Genomic DNA, 21,460 nt, shown 5'->3' with positions numbered 1-21,460 from the left:
AGTTTGACAAATCTGTCATATAAACCAATTAATGACTCATCAGGTTTTGAGTCAAAGTGCTCATACTCTTGAGTAAGTATAGTCCTCCTGTTCTTCTTAATTGAATCAGTTCCCTAGCATCTTGTCTCCAAGGGATCCCATATCTCCTTTGCATTCTTGCAGTTAATTATCCTGTTTGACATGACATTATCAATGGCACTATGCAGCAAATGCCTTACCTTTGCATCCTTGGCAATAGATGAGATATCTTCAGCTGTATATTCACTTTTCTCCTTTGGTACCGTCTGTGCTGGCTGATCTGCAACTACAACAGGGGTTGGCTTATGTGGACCTTCATTAATTCTGTCAAGGTATTCTGGATCTATAGCTTCCAGAAACATAGTCATCCTCACTTTCCATATGGGATACTCAGAAGGTTTTAGTATGGGAACCCTAATAGTCTCATATCGATTATGGATTTGAGTCTTTGGAGTTTCTTCAGTTTTAATGGACTTGGTTGGAGTTTTCTCTTTTTCAGACATGATTGTTTTGGATCTTTACTGTATATGTGTTAACAGATTGCTCTGATACCACTTGTTAGGTCACACACACTGTAGAAGGGGGTTGAATACAGTGTATACTACAATCAAATCGAATTAAGAACACAAGTATGAAACACAGAATAATCTTATTAATAAAACAGTATTACAATGGAACCGTTCTCTCTCAGTGATGAACAAATATCACGAGAGCTACTAGGGTTACAATGAATAATATTCTCGATTATGATAACACTTATAGTGTAAACCCTATGTTGTGTTAATATAGACACGCGGTTACAAGATAAACTTCTAATTGATATCGAACATAAGTCTGCATCCTAAAATATATCAAGTAGTTATCTTTTCTTCCAAGTATTCTATTCTTCATAGAATTCTTCTCCATGCATATCTCTTCTTGTGTTTGCCTTAATCTTCTTTCCTGCAATCAGCCGCCTTCCTTATCTGAAAGTCTTCTTAATTCCTGATATTATCTCCTGATAAATATCTTCTAATATCTTAAGTTCTGATAACTTAAGTTCCGATATCTTAAGTTCTGACTTCAGTATAAGTACTGATTTCCAGTTAAGTCCTGATTTGTCCTGTTAGTTAAGATCTGAAAACTAAACACAAATCATTATTAGACATGACATCACAAATATATCTAACAAAGAAAATCTATTTATGCTAAGCTTAATTTGATTTTAACTTTCAAGCATATATCTTGGAAATGTAAAACTGATCTGGTTTCGATGCTTATGAGTCATGAATAAGTTCTTTAGCCTGGAATTATTATTTTTTTGTCAGTTTTAGCCTGGAATTGTTGGTTACTTTATTTTAGCATCTTTTTATTTTTTATTTTTTTATAATGTATTTCTGGTTGTTAATTTTATCTTGACTTAGTTTTTATACCAATTTCTTAGGTTTATAATATGATGGTAACAATGGTATCGAAAAATATTCCCTAGACAGATCAAAATGATAAAACAACTAGAGATGGAGTTGAAATTTCCAAGGCTGCGGACAGTTCTAACAATAGGAAAATAGTTATCTCTGCCTCAAGTGCTACAGTGACTTCAAGGGAGAAACCTTACTCATTTCCAGATGTTGTCCAGGATGCTCCGGCCGCAGAACTAGCCGCAAAGAAGAAAGAGAATCAGAAGCAGGAAGAGATACAACTTGCTTCAAAAGGTAGCATTCATGTTACATTTTAGACTTCATGATGTTGTTCAACTAACATGTCTTCTCTCTAACTCAAAATTTGTAGTTCTAAATAACAGAGATAACTAGAGTGTAGGACATCGTCAACTTGTTTCTCTTGGTTGATCCTTACTCAAGCACTCAAGAATTCTGGTGCTTGACTAAGCAACTGCCTCTGTAGATTCAGCCACATATAATCTCATCCAGAGTATTATTAAGACCGAATTTAAGGAGTGTACAGTGTGTACAATTTCTCACCGTATTTCGACTATTATCGATATTGATTTGGTTCTAGTTCTTAGTGAAGATACGCATTGGTTTTCCTCTATTTTCTTTCTTTACAAAAATTTCATCTCATGGTAATGTTTACTGATAATTGCCTAAAAAAATCATCTCATTGTAATGTTTCTAAAATAGAATATTTCACTTGGCAAAATATTCTCCATATGAGTAGTGTCTGTCTAACCACCTTATTCATTACATATGCTGTGCAGGGCAGGTTGCAGAGTTTGACGTTCCAGCTAGATTATTAGATGATAAGTTTTTCATGTTTCTAAAGTTGGTTTCTGAATATTCGACAAGATCTAGTGGAATCCCTGATTTATGATTTAGATGGTATGCAACCTTCAATGTAAAAGTATCAAGAGCAGATTCCAGGCAAGAGACTGGAAATAACAACTTCTAGATGCTGCTTTATATGGTTTACTGAGAATCAAGTAGAAGAGCAAGAGAAAGACATATCTCGACTTCAAAACTCTTGCAATAGCAATGTAGTTTAAGTCTAACATGACACCGAGGTATCCTTAAATGATTGGAATTATTTCATAGCCTCTATATTACAATACTGATACATAAAAAATATACCAAACATTAAAGTCTTACAACAACAATGTAGTTGGAATCTTTTTTAGAGTAAGTAAAATGTACCTTTTGATGGATTGTTGTGTATTCTTAAAGTTTAAAGTGAGTAATTCGTTGTCATATCCTAAACTTAACTACAAGTATCCAACTGTGCATGGTACTTTGCCATTTTAATACCAAATAAACTTATATTGATTCTTATGCAATTTGGTGTGACTTGTGTACATGAGCAAAGAATGGTTATGATGGAAAATAAGTAGCTCCGTGTCTGGTTATTTTGCATCCGGATCAGGAAAGTGTAGAAGGGGAAAAAGTGCTTTTCTTCCTGGTTATTTTGTATAATTTCATATTCAAGGATAGTCGAAGAGTAGTTTTTTCCTATCCAAGGATAGCGTGGATGTTATGTTGTAGTTGTTGGTGGTAGAGATAATATAAAAAACCCAGATTCCAAAGATCCATTCCCGAGAGAATCAATTCAATTCCTATGAAGCCGGCTACTGATTTCTCAAATCATTCCCTTTTCTCTCATCTTTCTATGGCACTTGGTGGTATCCCGATTCGGAGGCTAGAAGAATTACTCCAAACCTCTAGCTTGCCCAAAGAAGTCAATAATAAGCCATTGTTTGCCCCAACGAGTAAGGTTTTAGTGGTTTATCATGGAAAAGAGATGGAACTCTAGTTCCTTCATAATGAATAGGACTATAGAAAGAAATAGAATATAGAATTGCTCGTCCAAGGGATTAGGGTTCCAAACCAGCCCTCTCCCTTAAAGCCCCAGAGTCGAAGCTTTACTTAGATAGGGATTTTATCGATCACATTTTTACTCCATATTGTAGGGTGGATCTCGAACTGGATGAAGGATTGGCTTCGGTACGTCCATTAGTATGCGGCCAATCTTCCTAACCGTGGAAATGCTATTCGTACAGTAGTGCATCAAGGCATGAATTGAGACTCTTATGTAGTGGTATGTTTTGGAGAATTGAGACTATTATTTAATAGTTTGGTTCGAAAAATTGAGACTTGGATAAAGTATATATTTCAAAAAAAAAAAATATCGGTTATATTTGAAGATTCTAGTGTAATATATGTTTATATATAGTGTTATATTACATATGCTAGTGTTGCTTAATTATTAAAAAATGGTGTTACAATAGATAAAACAGACTGTTATAATAGGATGTGGGACACACATGTGGGGTACACATCTGCATTCTTAATCAAACCTAATGTATCACTCATTTTGCGTTACATTTGGGCACTACAGTGTTACATTAGTTGTCTATTCTAACGTTTTTATTACTGTTACAATAGATCACAGAAGTGTTACATTATGGTAGCTATTGTAATGCTTGTATACGTAACGCCCTTGGTGTTACAATAGACCTAATGTAACGTTTTTTGGCCTATTGTAACAGCATTTAGACATTACAATAGCCCACTTATGGCGTAGTGCATGTTGCTGTTAAAATAAATTTACTATTTTTATTCAATATAAAAGTAATAAACATATATACCATTTTGCTAGTTGTGACTGTAGAGAGTTGAATAAAGTGACTATCAGAAACAATATCCTTTGCCATGACTTGTTAGACCAGTTACAAGGTGCGAAGTACTTTTCAAAGGTTTGACATATATATCCACTTTTAATTTTCAAATACTCAAAATATCCTAAGGCACATAGTTAAATCCACCAAAATACTCACATAATATATATTTGACATATGTGTACTAATTTTTTAAAAAATAATTTGACATGTTTATTAATTATTCAAAATTCTATAAATAAATTGATTCTATGTGTATTCGGTTTTGTCCTGAAGTCAATAAACATCTACACAATTAGGATTCCTTAAAAAAACAGAACACATATTTTACACATTCTTGTTCTTTTCTAAATTTTGAAGAAGTGGATACTCAAGTCCAACATCTGTATATATGGGACAATGGAAAGGATTTTGGGAAGTTGAATAGAAAATTTAGGTATTTTTGATAATTTTTTCTTTAAAGGGCAAATATGATTTATATATATACTTGTCTTTAAATTTGTTGATACAATACCAAACCCCAAGTGTTCTTAAAGATGAACTTAGACCGTTATATCTATTAATTTAAAATAAGAAATATAAAAAATATAATCATTTTGATGTCACTAATAGGAGATCAAGTACATATTAGAATGCTATTATTTGAAAAGTAAATTTACTAAATTAAAATACAGTTTCTAAGATTTTAACATTGTAATGTCGATGATTGGCTCATATACTAGGTGTAAGCTACATTCAAAAGAAGTCAATCAATTCAATCGCGAAAATAGTATTTAAAAAAGTCAAATGCACCAGCATTGGGATTTCTTGATCCAGTTGCTCGAGAATTTAGACCTGGTTGCAAATTTTGCTCCATGTGGCTGCTAGATCTTCCCTGGGAATTTTGATTGCTGCTAAGCTGCAAAACAATTATATTAGTTTAAGCTTCATTCATGTGTAGCATTTCTTTAATATATGTCTCATCACTCATCAGCTATATGCAGAGTAGACAGTGGTACAGAGATTGTGTACCCCAGCAACTGGCAACGAGGACTGCACAGAAGTTTGCTGCAGTTGGTGGCTGTGGCACAGTAACCATTTTAATTAGAAAAATTCATACAAACACACACAGAACACATAATTTTTAAGACTGCATAATTGTACCATACTCTGCCTAAGATATATTATTCATGTCAGGGAGATTAATTTTTTAAGTTTAATTACCTAGTACTGCCTACATTTGGTATTGTTGTTTCAAACCATTTTTGGTTTACTCCTGGTGTTGGAACGAAGAAACTAGCACTAGGTTGCATCACAGAATCAAATTTGTCGTTATAATAAGAAGAGTTGCCAATAAATTGCTGGCTCATTGCTTCCTGAAAGCTTTCCGCAGTTGGTAGTACAAGTGTGGAGGCATCCCTCGTGGCTTCCTAAGAATTTCATGAGCATGTACATGAGATTTCTTCAGAGAAGTGTCGTAAGTGTAGGAGATCGTTCAGGTTCGATAAGATAGATTCTTGGAAGATTTTACCTCGGATCCTGGGATGTTGGAATGAATAGAGAAGTATCTGTTCCAAAACACTCCCCACCATTCCGCCAGAAAGCCTTCAGGAGCATCAATCACTTTAAAAGAAATAAAAAACATGTTAAATAATTAATATATGCAGTAATAAAGGATATATAATCAATTACGATACCACAAATACTTAGTACCGACCTGGTCTTAGCTCAAGATTTGCCTCTTCGGCAAATACCTTAGCAGCGTCATTCATGTTATTTCTTTTCATATGATCGTGAATATATAGCATGAGCCTGAAAATTCAAAAAGGATGAGTCTGAAGAGGAACTATAGAGAAAAAGAAGCAACATTAGCCCAACATTTATACATCCATAACTCCATAAGTTTACATTTATGCAACTTACATCTTTTGAGTATCATTGTCCCCAGAATCCATTTTCAGGAAAACTAAACCACGAATATTTAACTGAAACTGCTTAAATAATTTGTTTTAAAAAGGGAAACGGATCATATATAGTAGCTGTGCAAATGCAATATCTGCGAAAAACGTGATCACCCATCATGCACAAAGTACACCAGTTTGTTTTCATATAACTAAAGAAATTAATGTAACTTCCAAATCATTTCTAGTGACGAAATAAAGCTATAATAATCCAATTACTAACCCTTTTTGAGATGATATTTTTTAGCCGTACTTGCATGAATGTAATATTTAACAACAGTTTACATGTGAATAGCAACAGGGTTGTGTAGTCTAGTCCTCATACCAGGGTATGCTGTATGCTGTATGCTGTATGCTGTATGCTGTATGCTGTAGACTAATGTAGACACACGTTTGATGGAGTTTTTAATACCAAATACCGGACAGAACATACTTAAAATTTTAAATGATTAATAAGACAAGAGTAGCCAGCAGGCATGTTAATTAATTTCAACTATAAAGTGTGCCCAATAATATCATCACATGATATGATTGATATTGTTGGAGTTTTAATCTAAACCTTTTATTTACTTATTTATTTAGTTTGTTTTATTCGAGCAAGTCGGTGATTGTTGATCAACAAGACTAGGTCATTGTGTTTTCCGGTTTCTCTAGAAGGTGATACAGTGGTGAAGTGAGAACAGGAGAGACTTGCCTTATCTCAATTACTACTGTAACTTAGTATTTATCAAGTAGTTTCACCACATCTCAAAATAGGTTGCTGAGTGTGGCTTCATTTTTTTGTAAGTGTCAATTAGTTATAATAAAACGAGCTTACCTCATACCAGTGTGAGTGTGTGTGGTTTACTTTCTACAGTATACTAATCCTAAACTCTATAATTTGGTAGAGTTAGTACGCGTATATCTAATACAACGTCAATGGATGTAAAAAAACTTAAAAGTGGTTCAGTTGGGTTGAGTTACCCAACATTGACAAGAGAAAATTACATAGCCTGGTCTATCGAGATGAGAGTATTCATGCAAGCGCATGGAGTTTGGGAAGCTGTCGAGATCAGTGACCCAAAGGTGCCGGTTGACGTGAAAATAGATATGATTGCATTGGTCATCACTTATCAAGAGATATCTGAAGACGTGTTGTTGTCATTGGCAGAGAAAAAGACTGCGAAGGATGCATGGAATGCAATAAATTTATGTGCAAAGGTGCAGAACGAGTCAAGGCAGCACGAGTTTAAACCATGAAGGCAGAGTTTGAGGCATTGAACATGAAGGACACTGATCAATTTGACGATTTTGTGATGAAGACGAATGGACTAGTGTCGAATATTGGAGCACCGGGTGAAACAATGAGCGAGAGCTATGTTGTAAAGAAACTACTTCATGCAGTACCGTCAAATTTTTTACAAATTGCTTCAATAATTAAGCAATTTGGCAATCTTGAGAAGATGTCAGTAGAAGAAACGATTGGGTCACTCAAGGCACATAAAGAGAGGCTAAACGGACGGTCTGGATCAATTATGGGTGGACCTAAAGGAGATCAACTAATACTAATGAGGGATGAATGGAAAAGGAGAGAGAATGTTAGATATATTTGAGATGTCATGTCTAATCTGATTTGTGTTTAGTTTTCAGAACTTAACAACAGGACATATCAGGACTTACTGAAATCAGAACTTACTGAAGTCGGAAGTTAATATCAGAAATTAAGGCGTCAAAAGATATATATCAGGACTTAAGTGCGGGAAGTCTTCACATAAGGAATGCGGCTGATTTACAGGAGAAGATCTGGACTAAAGCAAAAGAAGATATGCATGAAGAGTTAGAGGACTAGAAGACTTGTAGAATATATCTGATTAATATATTTTAGGAGACAGAATTATATTTCATATCAATTAGAATATATCTTGTAACTGTGTACTATATAAACACAGCTTAGGGATTACACTATATGTGTTATCATTATCGAGAAGATTATACATTGTAACCTAGCAGCTCTTAGTGATATTGTTCATCACTGAGAGAGAACAACAGTTCTATTGTAACAGAGTTTATTTGAATATACTTGATCTTTATTACATACTTGTGTTAAAATCAATTTGATTGTATAAATACTATATTCAACCCCCTTCTATAGTGTTGTGTGACCTAACAAGTGGTATCAGAGCTTTTCTGTTAACACACAGTAAAGATCCAAATAACAATCATGTCTGAAGAAACACAAACCCCAACTAAGACCACCAAAACTCAAGAAAGGGAAAGAAGTTTTCCAGGAAAGGTGGAAATTCTAATAGGAAAGGGTTCAGAAAGTCTGAAGGCAAAGGAGGAAAGTCTGGCAGAGGAGACAACTCAAATGTCAAATGCTATAATTGTGGTGCAAGAGGCCACATATCTCCTGACTGCAAGAAAGGATAAAGTGATAAAGGTAAGGCATTTGTCACAAAGAAGAAAAGTTGGACAAACACTTCAGATTCTGAAGATGAGAAGAACTATGCCTTGATGGAAAATGCTGATAGCAGTACTGACACTGCTGAATTGAAGGTACCTCAAACAACTTTTGCTTTTCATACTGATGATATTACTGAGTTGAGATTATATCTTAAAATAATGTTCATTAGTTTTAGAGATCAGACTTTAACATGTGAAAGATTAACATCTGAAAGTCTTGCTCTTAGAAACAGAAATGACTATTTAGAAAATGATTTAGTTTTTCTTCATCAAACTAAGAAAGAAAGAGATGAGGCTCTGTATGTTAGAGATGAAGTGTTAAAAATGAATGAATCTCTAAAAATTAATTTAGAAAAGGAAAGAGAGATTATCAGAACTTGGACTAACTCTGGCAGAACAACTCAAAATTTACTAAGTAGTGGAAACTGGAAAGAGGGCTTAGGTTATGGAGATGATAAAAGTGAGAAAGGAACTGTGTAAATTGAGCCAATTGTTGTTAAACAGACTGCTAAGCCAAAGGTAAATCTTGTTAAATTTGTAGTAAAAACTGTAATGTCTGATTCTGAAAAGATGAAAGATTCTAAGACAGAAGTAAAAGAAAAGTCAACTCCTGACAAATTAAAACAGGATAAACTAGCTGAAGTAAATATAGGCTTAATGACAAAGAAGCAGCTTAAGCATAAGCTGAAAGATATTAGAAATGTGAACAAGGTAAAGGAAACTAGGAAAAATAGGAATGAAAAGGAAAGTGTGAATAAAAGCAATAATTATATGATGTTCCTAATGCTCCTAGAAAGAAATGTTACAACTGTGGAAACTCTAACTATCTTGCTTTTTTTTGCAGGAAAAATAAAGATATAAACTCTTTACCTCGTAAATCAGGAGTTAAGAGTCAGTCTGTTAGGTTTAAACAACAAAATCCTTATTTTCATTTGTGGTAGTTTATGGCATTCCATTTATACTTGTAAGGAATATCGTAGTTTGTACTATAACTATTATCAAATAAAACCTTCTTTGAAGAAAGTTAGTGTAATTCCTTCTACTGTAAATTCTGATGCAAAGTCTGATAATCAGCATGTTAGCATAAACTCTGAAATTAAATCCGCTGCAAATGCTAACAAACTTAAAAAGGCCAAAGGATCCAAGCAAGTCTGGATCCTTAAAACTAACCAATAGTGTTCTTTGTGATTGCAGGGCAACAGGAAAAACATCCTAGTTCTGGACAGTGGATGTTCAGGACATATGACTGGAAATAAAGCCCTACTATCAGACTTTGTGGAGAAAGCTGGCCCAGAAGTTTTTTATGGAGATGGCAACATGGGAAAAACTCTGGGATATGGCAATATTAATCTTGGGAATTTCATCATTGAAACAGTAGCTCTTATCTCAGGACTAAAACACAATCTGCTAAGTGTGAGTCAAATCTGTGACAGAAGTTATCATGTGGATTTCTTTGAAGAACACTGTGAAGTTGTAAGTAATTCTACAGAAAACGTAGTTTTCAAAGGTTACATGCATGGTAACATTTATGAAGCCAGACTTTCAACAAACTTTGATGGCTCTGCAATCTGTCTGTTGAGTAGAGCATCAATTGAAGAAAGCTGGAATTGGCACATAAGACGCTCTCATTTAAATTTCAACAACATAATGAGTTAGTAAAGAAAGATCTTGTGAGAGGACTTCCAAAATCAGTATTTGCTCCTGATGGCCTTTGTGATTCATGTCAAAAGGCAAAACAAAGAAAATCTTCATTCAAGAGCAAAAGTGAATCCTCAATTCTTGAGCCTTATCACTTACTGCATGTTGATCTATTTGGTCCAGTAAATGTCATGTCAATTGCAAAGAAGAAATATGCTATAGTTATTGTGGAAGAGTTCACAAGATACACTTGGGTGTATTTCTTGCACAAGAAGAATGAAACTGCATCTACTCTAACTGATTATGTCAGATAGCTGGATAAGTTGGTCAAAGATTATGTTAAAATAATAAGAAGTGATAATGGCACTGAGTTCAAGAATTCAATATGGAAGAGTTCTGCAAAGAGCAAAATGGAGTTGTACAAAGAAAGAACATGACTCTTATTGAAGCTGCACGAACTATGCTTGATGAAGCAAAGCTGCCAACCTACTTTTGGGCTGAAGCTGTGCAGACAGCTTGTTTTACACAGAATGCTACTGTTAGTCCCTAACAATGCAACAAGAATTATAGAAGGGGGGTTGAATGGAATTCTTGAACCTTTTTCACAAATTATAAAATGTTCTATCTTAATAATATATAAGTGTGAATTGATTTGCAAAGTGTGGAATAATAACTTGGAATGAATCAAAACACAAGTAATTAAAAATACTAGTCTTTAAAAACTTTCTGGTGGATTTGAATGTATCCATCAAAGATATATATTATATCAAGAGAACTCTGTGCAACAAGATTTGCTCACAGCTGCTTAGAAATGTGAACAACTAAGTTTACAGAGAAATGCTAAGAATACAGCTTACAAATATTTCTCTGAGAAGTTTTCTTGCTTATTGTTCTTGTTGTTCTATTTGCTACTTTTTGTTTTATATATCACCAAGATTACAAAGTAATAAGACAAGATAATAAAATAAAACCTCTGAAGTCTAATACTATGCTGCTTCATTAATCTATTCCAACATCTTTGAATATCTTCATAATAGCATGGAAATGGCAATGCTTCTTTGTTCTCTAAAACCCAGTTGAATAGGCTTCCACATTCCTTTTGCATACACTCCACGCATGTGACTGTTGCCACTATCAACTGATGTTTGAATTGATTATCCGTCGGGTACATGATCATTCGTCGGGTTGCCTAGTTGATCATCCGTTGAGTGACATTGTTACTTATCCGTCGGGTAGAAATCTGGCACTTGACTTCATTTCATTTATACAGAAATACAAGACATCATCTATGTACAATTAATCAACCTATTCTTTATATCTAATTAAAGTCAACATGACTTGAGTGCTACTACAGAATCTAACTAAGGTGTATACAGAAATGTGCTACAGACTCATTATTACATAAGCTACTCACTCGATGGATAATTGATCATAATCCGTCGGGACTATATTGAGTCATCTGTCGGGACTATATTCTTTATCCATCGAGTGCTACATTTTTCACTAAGTAAAATCTAATAAGGTGTTTTGTTAATGAAGTCATCAAGTTCATAACATATCCGCAACAATCTCCCCCAATTTATGTCTACTGGAATTGTAGCCATAAATTAAGAGAAACTTGATGATAACAAAACACCCTGAAAATACAACTTTAAAAGAAAGTAGATAAAATTGTAAAGTGTTTCAAATAACAACATGTATAAAGATTGGCTCACAGTCATTTTCAAGGTGCTCCTCTAGCCTGAGCAGATTTATCTAGTTCCTTGAGGGTCTGGATCTCTTTCCAAGCTTTCTGTTGTTTTCTTCTATCTGATTTTGGAGCTGTCTGTGGAATTCCAGTTCATCAGATTCTGAGAGATTTAGCTTTTCTTGCATCTCCAAAAGAGTCTCATTTCTAGAGATGCTCAATTGGTCTTCTAATCTAAAAAATCTTCCAACTCCTTTGTCATCCATGAACTCCATCAGCTAGTAGGGCCTTAAATGCACTCTACTTCCTGTGTAAGGAACAGTTAGAGTCTTTGAGAGTGCATCTTTAGCTCTAATAATCCTCAGTTCTTCAATCTTCTTTAGAACCAGTCTTCTTGCAGTTACATTGAAACCAAAGTTCTTCTTGAAAGATGAATAAACTTTTATCAGCACATATTGGCTTTCTTGAAGGATCCCGTGAAGTGGCCATTGAATCTCCTTTCCTCCCTTGTACTTGAAAACTAACCTTTCAGGTAGATTCCTGTATGCATCAATCCCTCTAACTTCTTCCAGTTCATCTAGATAGAGGTTTAGATAAGAGAATTCCTTGATGTCACATAAGTACATGTAATCTCCCTTATTTACTTTGGATTGAGCTTTGATAAGAGATTTGGATTTGAGAGGTGACAACTTCACTTTCTTGACTGCTCTTGACTTTGTTCTCTTTGGCTTGTTGAGGATTGGCAAATTGAAGTCAGGAATTGGTAGACTTTCCCAATCTATTGGTTCATCCTCAGGCACAATAGGTTCACCATGAATGTTCCCGTAAGGATCCACCACCTTAATGTCTTCAAATACCACAGAGGGTTTTGATGCTTGAGTTGTAGTTGGAGTGGATTCTTTGGAAAACCGATCCTCCAATTCCTTACCAGCAAAGTTCAATTTCCTTTTGGTTCTTTTGGCCAATTCCTTGTATCTTTGAGATTTCTTCTATTGTGGTTCAACTTACTTCTTTGGATCTCGAGATTCAGTGATTTCGGATGGCTGAGCAGGAATTTGTTGTGTTGGTTTTATAGCTTGTAACTTGGCCAAGATAGCAGATTGCTCTTTCTTTTGTTTAACCTTTTTAGCATCTAGAGCAGCTTGCTTCTTTTCTTGCTTCAGTTTTGCCTTTTCTTCTCTCTTTGCTTCACCAAATTGAGGATGTCCAGCCACCACACAAATTTCTTTACCATTCCTGAAAACTTTAGCAATTCTTCTTTTTAAGGGTGAATCAGCTGGATCCTTGTAGAAGGCAATGGATATTGACAACAGTTTCTTCTCATCAGGCTTAGGTGTCTCATACACTGTGTCCAAAGGGTTTTTTAGTGAGGTTCTTGGATAATTCACCCTTGGCTTCAAAAGAACTACAGCCTTTGGAGATTTGATGCAGGATGGTTGTCCTCTTTCCAGATAGTTCATGCTCATTTCATTCACAGAGATTTGCCTGACTTGAGAGTGATGAATGGCTGACTGTAATAACCCCAATTTTTGAGAAATTTTGAAACCCTTATGAATAGTGTTTTTGCTGAACGAGAAAACTTTTCCTGCCACGCTATGTAGGGGTTCTGTTATTGATCTTATGGGATATTATTAGTACTCTATGTGGTATATAAGTGTATGTAAAGATCGTCAGAATCCAATTCCGAACACTTTGATTTTTCCCGGAAATCCACAAGATACGGAGAGAATTGAGTATAAGGTAACAGGATAAAAAGGATTTAAATTAAAGGATTATAAGAGAGGATCATAGAAGGAATACAATATATTGAGAAAGGTTAAGGGAACCTAAGTAATAAGATCCCGGGTATGATCCCTCAAACGATAAACGAGAACGAAAGATAAGCGAACCGTAAAACAAATAAGTGACCAAGAGACAAGCTTGTACAAGAAGCCAGGGATTGTGACATCATCAAACCACAAGGTGTGGACAAGTGGGAGCATTATGACATGTGCAAGGTGACACAAGCATGACATGGGAAGGAAGGAGGTGTGGTGGCTTTTTAACCACACAAATTCAAGGGCAACAAGGTAATTAACTAAATCAAACACAAAAACAAGCCAACCAAGCCAAGCAAAATCATTTTCATCAAAATCAAAAAGAAACCAAGGCATGGTTCATCATGCTCTCGGCTTTTTACTATTGCAAATGGGCAAGAATTCAAAAACTCAAGATCCAAGCCTCCTAAATTGGTAAGTTAATTCCCTAATCATCTTCATGCTTAGTTAGGGCTTTATCATGAGTTTAAGCCATCAATTCCTTCTCAATCTTCTTCATTTAATCAAAGAAGAAGACAATGAATAGTGTTTTCAAGTTTTTAACTTGAAGTTTTTCTTGTTTTCCTTGAAGATCCAAGCATTCCTAAGACTTCTCAAAGCTTCTTAAGGCTTCCTAGCTCCTCCCACCACTTCAAGGAAGGTATACCATCTCCAAACCCTAGATTCCTATGTATTATAAGATGATTTTGATTAGTAGGGTGATATGGTAGCTTAATGTTGGTGATTTAGAGTTTGGGATTGAATTGGTATTGAAATGGAATGGTAAATGTTGTTGTTTTGATTAAAAGAACTTAAGTATGATTAAAGTTAAGCTTAGGCATAAGTATGAATGATTAAATTGAATTGGTTGGGGTTGTTATGATGTGATGAGGATGGATGTTGGTTGTATGTTGGATTTGAGGTTGATTTGGAATGGGTTTGAATGGTTTAAAATATTGGAAATCGCGTAAACATAGCCGTCGTAACGTCCGATTTTCTTTGGACTGTTTTTGTGCATAGCATTAGGACCCGAGAACCCCTTGCTAGATTATGACCACTGCCATGTTTAGATAGCTCATGTTACGAGCTTCGTTTTGATATGTAGTTCGTTCGATTCCGATGCACGGTTTAGGAGAAACGACCGTTTCAAGTAACGGCGTTTCGCAAACGAAACTTTTCCCCTCGCCTTACTTTGAAACATAGGTTAAAGACCAATAAGGGTTAATTAATGTATGAAACATTTATGGTAAGTGTGTTAGGCAGTTGGTAAGACACTCGCGAAGGAATCGCTTTAAAACTCGTAAAGGTTAAATTATTAAAAATGGTGGAGCCGAGGGTACCCGAGTGACTTAAGCGAATCAGTGAGCGCAAAACAAGCGTTAGAGTCTAAGTTAGTTAAAGTATAGATTTACAAGTGATTTTGGTTTAATTCCAACTTACTTGTTGTTTATAGGTTACCAGACTCGTCCCGAGCCTTTTATCACCCCAAGTCGCTCAGGCAAGTTTTCTACCCGTTATACTGTTGTTGTGATTTATATATGTACTTACATTATCTTGCGATAGATGCATGTTGGTTAATTAGCAAATGTTGCAATATATTAAAGCATGCTGCTATGATATATATATATATATATATATATATATATATGCATGCCTGTTTCGTATTCTTGCTATATATATCTGTTGATTCAGTTGATAATACTTATGCTAGAGGATAGCGGTAACTTGCATATACCCTTAGTATAGGGACCCAAAAGGTGGAAATATTTTCTAAACCGGGAGTCGAGGATCCCGAGTAGATTTTGTATATATGTATATATATACATATATATTTATATATATATATATGGTTATAGTTTTCAAAACTATTAATCGAATAAGGTTTATTCGATAACTTTATTTTATTTAATGAATATTATTTGAATATTCATTCGAGGGCTTATGACTTCTTTATTTTATTTAATGAATATTATTATAAATATTCATTCGAGGGCTTATGACTTCTTTATTTTATTAAATGAATATTATTTGAATATTCATTCGAGGGCTTATGACTCTTTTATATTATTATTGGATATTACTTGGATATTCATTTGAGGATGTATGACTCCTTTTTTTTATGAATATTATTTATAATATTCATTCGAGGTATTATGACTCCGCTTATTACTGCAATATATTCTTTATTTTATTAAAGAATAAGGTGTCAATAATCAAACTTATTTTCGATTATTCAAATAAAGATAGTACTTTCGTATAAGTATATCTTTGGTTATTTAATACTCGTTTCAAGTATAAGTTTTAATACTTCTACTTCAATTATTTTTATAAAGATTATTCTTTATGGGAATATTATTTAAATAATAATATTCAGACATTTTCTAAATATACTGGGGACTGATTTACTTCATTAAATCAACTTTACTCCAAACACTCTTTAAAGTGTTTTCGAGTCTTCAAAATGATTTTTAAAAGTTAGAGCGGATCCCAAAACTCATTTTTATATTTAAGATCTTCCTTTTAAGGGGATTTAAATACTCGCTCAAAACCTGAGGGATCCGGCTCTATGGTGTATTTTATATTCGCAACAAGGTTGCTGTTTTGATAAATGAATTGATTACTTGCCCAATGTTCGGGAAGTAAGCCCATCTAATTGAGTCGGTATAAGCGACAGGCCGGGGTACGGTCTATCAAAGTGTAAGTGGCTGGGTGGCAGTCCATCAACGCGTAAGAGGCCGGGTGGCGGTCCAGCACAAGGTCCTTATGTGGCCAGGGTGATGACCGGTGGGGGATTCATCCGTCTACTAGTAGAAAAGGTTACTTATTGGTATCTTTTCCTGATCAGCAAGATATCTGGTTTATGCCAAAATTCTTTTCCTTTCCAAAATTCATTGGATGTTTCAAAATCTGTTCATACTTTACATAACAGAGGTTCCAGGAAATGTTTAAGAGATATATATATATGTGGATATATATATATCGGGACTAAATAAAGTATCTCGTAACTTTATTTCATTCAATAATATTTCAAAGATTGAATCTATTCAAATCTTGTCTTGTAGTCTCATCTATGTGATGAACTTTTGAAACTGATTATAACTTGAACGGTGGTAGTTCAAGTAGTATTGGGAAAGATATAAGTATATTGGGGTATTTGGTAACCTCATCTTTTAAACTTATATCTAATTAATAATTGTCTTATGAATGACAAAGATTTTCAGAAAAACGTTGAGACAAGGTTAGATATATGAGATCACCTTGCAACGATATTTTTTTATACAGTTATACACTGGGACTTTGTGTATATTATGCATGGAAGAGGACTTCCAATATTTTGAAAAGTATATATGTATATATACTGAATATTTTGCGACTTCATCGCATTAAGATATCAAACTTGGTTCATTTCTTTTGACCAAGACTTTCATGAGTATTATGAGTAGGCTCATATATTGTAAATAATTATACATATTATTTTGGTGGGCTTGCTGCTCACCCTTGCTTTATTTCTTCATCACACAACAACAGTTAGGAAAGATGGCCAGACTCCAGCAGACCCAGCGCAAGCGCGTGGGAAGCGTCCCGCGTCTTCCCGTTGATGTTGTAGCTGCTATAGCTGCAGAGGTAGATCTATTGTAGATCAGACCATCTACTTTTGAGAATCAATTATGTATAATTATAACTTGTGGCAGATAATGGCAATTAACTGTAAATTTATCAAGTAATCATTTTGGGTTGTAATAACTTTTAAATTGTGGATTCAAAGACTTGTACTTATTTAAATTTCATCTCTGAGACTATAACGGGTTGTGGTGTGTGTTAGTGTGGGGTCACAGTATAAGGTTATTTATTATTAATTAAGTGAAGCGATATTGTGGAAAGAAAGACCGTGACGACCCGGATCCCCGACCCCGGATCTGGGGGTGTTACAGAAATGGTATCAGAGCTAAGCGTTATAAACCTCAGAGATGATGGGACGTTAAGATAATAAGTTAACTAAGATAATAAGAACTCTTGCCAAGTTCATAGTCGGGCTACCTAACGTAGCACTGACAGTTAAAACCCTTATGGGAACCCTTATAAATATCGTGATAGGAGCGTAGTTCGTTATCGTATATGGTAGCGGGACTTCGAACCCTGAGGTTGAGGAGCAACATCGCGATGATATTTTATTACTAATTGGAGATCGGATTGTGGATCCGATAGAGTGTCCTAATGCAGGACCGGATGATGTTGATATTGAGGATTTAGCGGTTGAGGATGTTGTCCTAGAAGGGATAGTTGTTGAGGAGGATCCCATGGAGGATCCTGACAGGATTGGATAAAGGACCACTGATGAATTGATGACCATGGTTTGGTCGACTACCAGAGGTAGGATTGGCCGGTCACTACCGGAGGTTCGTTCAAGTTGTAAAGATAGTAGCCCCTTTAACGCGGCTTACTCGTAAGACTGAGAAGTTCGAATGGACAGAGAAATACGAGAACAGCTTTCAAGAACTGAAGCAGAGGTTGGTGATGGCCCTTATGCTGGCATTGCCGGATGGAAAAGGAGATTTTGTGAAGTGTAGTGACGCTTCGCACAAGGGCTTAGGGTGCGTGCTTATGCAGCACGGTAAGGTAATCGCGTACATGTCAAGACAATTAAGGTAATATGAAATTCGATATCCCCGCCCATGAGCTTAGGCTCGTGGCAATAGTTTTACCCTAAAGATTGGAGGCACTACTTGTATGGAGAGAAGTGCAAGATTTACACAAACCATAGGAGCTCTAGTACCTTTTTACGTAGAAAGAGCTCAATATACGCGAGAGGAGGCGGTTAGAGCTAATCAAGAATTATGATTGGGAGATTCTTTATCATTCGGGGAAAGCCAATGTGGTGGCTGATGCCCTTAGTAAAAAGGAGAGACTCAAGATGATAATGACTTTGGGAGGGTTGATAAGAGATTTTGAAAAAAAAAAAATGGAAATAGATATGAAGGTAACCGGAGCCGGTACCGAAAAGTTGTTTGAGATTGCAATACAGCCCGAATTATTGGAAAGGAACATATTGTGCCAGAAAAAGTGATGAATGAAGGCAGAGAGCCAACAAATAGATATGAGATTAATACCGAGAGAGATGATAAGGGAATAATGAGGTATTCCTATAGAATTTGGGTTCCGAAAGTTCAAGAGCGTAAGGATGAGAACTTAGATGAGAGCCATAGTTTGAGGAATAAGATTTAGAGCAAACCCTGAACGTGATAGTCAGGGAGGTCGCCATCAAGATAGAAGGAACCCATGACATAATGGAGTGGAAAATGAGGATTTTAAATTAAAAGATGACCCCAATTATGGGGAGTAGGATGAAACATTTCATACTAAGGAAACAGAAAGTCGAGTAAGGAAAGGAGACCCGAGATGGTACTCCTATACGGAAATTCATGGACCTGTCTAAAAAGAACTTAGACTATTATCCCCAACCACCACCCTGAGGAGACAGTGCGGTGAGAAATTTTTTCAGGACCTTTAAGTCGCTAAGCTCTCAGAGTTCCATGGAACAAGCTGACCTAGTCGAGGCAAGAGCCTGACTAAAGGAAATAGAGGAATCATTTGAGATTCTAAATGATTGACGAATCACAAAGGACTGTTTTTGTCACTTACCCTCCTAAGAGAGAGGCCACCCGCTGGTGAAAGGCCAAGGAAGGCACAGAGCAAGAGATTATAATAAACTGATTAAAGTTCAGCCAATTGTTTTCGGGAAAGTAATTCCCAAGGTTATGGAATAGTGTAAAAGCTTTAGAGCCAGAACAAAGGCAGACGAGTATGATGAATTATGAATCTAAGTTGTAAAAGTTATCAAGATTCATTCTGAAGACACGAATCCAGAATGACGGGATGTTTGAAATCAATGCTTATGTTGTGTTGGTTCATGAAATAACGATAAGAGAAAGGAATATAAAGGCAAGAGAGTTTGAGGAATGATAAGGGAGTTGGGTATGAGGAAACCCTAAAGACTCGTAGAAATAGAAATAGAAAAGTATGCATTCGTCAGGATGAGGGTGATTCACCATGAGTTAAAATTGATGGTTGAAGGCATAAGAGTTATGTATATTTTATCCCCTTTAAGTTGGGAGGATTCGAGGAAACCTTGAGGTAATTCGAAGGATAAATAATGAGACGCGGATAGACTGAGGAGACAAGAAAGTAAGAAATTAAGAAAATTGGATGAAGGAAGTGACCTTCAAGAATGGGAAATGTAAGACCGGTGGCTTGATACCCAGAAAGGGAGACGCCAGGTATGAAAGATATCCCAACATTGAGGTGACTGTTGAGATAAACAACAAAAGTAAATAAGGAATTATTAAGAAGAAGTTCACGTTGAACACGACCAATATCTTCCAGAACATCCTTGTTATCGTTACCAAATTAGGCAAGACAAGCGGATAACCGTTGTTATCTTTTGGAGGCCATATGAATTGACCTCAATTTGAATAAGGATGCTATTATGAAGTTAGGTATAGACTATCGAGGTGGGAATGATGAATATGATAATCTATCAAGGAAATATGACTTGATTTATTCGTGGAAGGATGCAGGTACCTTTTAAAGGTGGAATTAAGGATAGAACATTGGTAACTTAAAATGAATCCTAGGGGACTGCATAAAGGTTGGCATGTCACCCTTAATAGGGACAGTATGAGTTTTGATAGTATGATCGGGAAAGGGTTAAGGTAACAACAACCTTTAAGAATCAGTGGAGAAATTTTGCAGAAGTATATAGACAATGGTTCTACTATTAGTAAATGGTATTGTGATATGCCCTGTATCTAGGGAATACAGGAGGAACGATTGAAGGATAACCTTAGAGGTTTTATAAGGAAAAAAGTAATATTCAAAATTCTCAAGAATAGAAATGTGGATAAAGGAAATATGACGTAATTATAATGATGCCGAGTGGGGCACGTGTTAAACCACGAAAAAGTATGGATCGAACCAGTAATGGTCGAAATTGTTCAGGGCAATTAGGACTTAAGATAAAAAAAATGTTCTAAGTATGATTGAGAGTCAGTCTTGACAGTGATTAGCCTCTAAATACTGAGGCAATAACTTATGGAAAAATGGTGATATTTTTTTTTCTTTTTCCCATCTGATTTTAAGGAAAACATCTTCACTCAAGCAGTGATCGGAAATAAGGTAGAAAATTTATTTGGAGGTGGTTAAAATGACATTGACTGTAAGGAAATTTTACTATCAGGAAAGGCCAAAGAGGTGGCCGACACTTTAAAGGTAAGAGGATAATTATAGGCGCGTGTGCCAAAAGAATACAGTGATGATGGTTAAAAATTTGAAGGTTGAATTATGGTTTGGAAGATTGACATTTCTTCTGATGACTGTGCAATATCCAACCGTAATAGTAGTTGGTAAAGGTTTAATTCGTGTAATCTCCAGGAACGGGCTATCTATCTTAGGAGGTCCTATCTTGGGATAAGCCAGGACCATGTTTCCAAAAGGACTAGACGAACCTTTGAGTTAAGTCTTCTATTTAAGGCATATGATTAAAAATGGTATTAACCTGCTATCGTTGCTTTGATTGAAACTCTTCTGCAATTTTATCTACTTCATGTCATGAAAGTACGTCAGAGTTTGGAGTGTTCTTCATGAATTGTGATTGGTGGTTATGTTAACTCCTTAGGAGAATTTGATACGACATGTATAGACTCCGTATGGTTAGATATTAAGATTTTATGGAAAAATGAATGACGACAGTAGGTCAGTGGTGGACCATAGTAAGGCAGCAATGATTCTGCGAGTATTGAGCTGATTACAACCGTGAGAGTTGTATTGGAATGGATGT

General features: G+C 35.5%; 1 long non-coding RNA gene across 1 annotated transcript; it reads left to right on the top strand.

Annotated features, from left to right (window-relative positions):
• Positions 1–1,552: 1,552 nt before the first annotated feature.
• On the top strand, positions 1,553–3,555 carry LOC141676881 (uncharacterized). The gene is made up of 3 exons (XR_012557193.1): positions 1,553–1,709; positions 2,213–2,515; positions 3,416–3,555. It is a non-coding gene; the product is annotated as an uncharacterized LOC141676881 (long non-coding RNA).
• Positions 3,556–21,460: the final 17,905 nt, after the last annotated feature.

Source organism: Apium graveolens, chromosome 8 (assembly GCF_009905375.1).
Source record: "Apium graveolens cultivar Ventura chromosome 8, ASM990537v1, whole genome shotgun sequence".
NCBI classification, from domain to species: Eukaryota; Viridiplantae; Streptophyta; class Magnoliopsida; order Apiales; family Apiaceae; genus Apium; species Apium graveolens.
The sequence above is the reverse complement of the archived record's forward strand: the minus strand, read 5'-3'. Positions and strand labels throughout refer to the sequence as shown.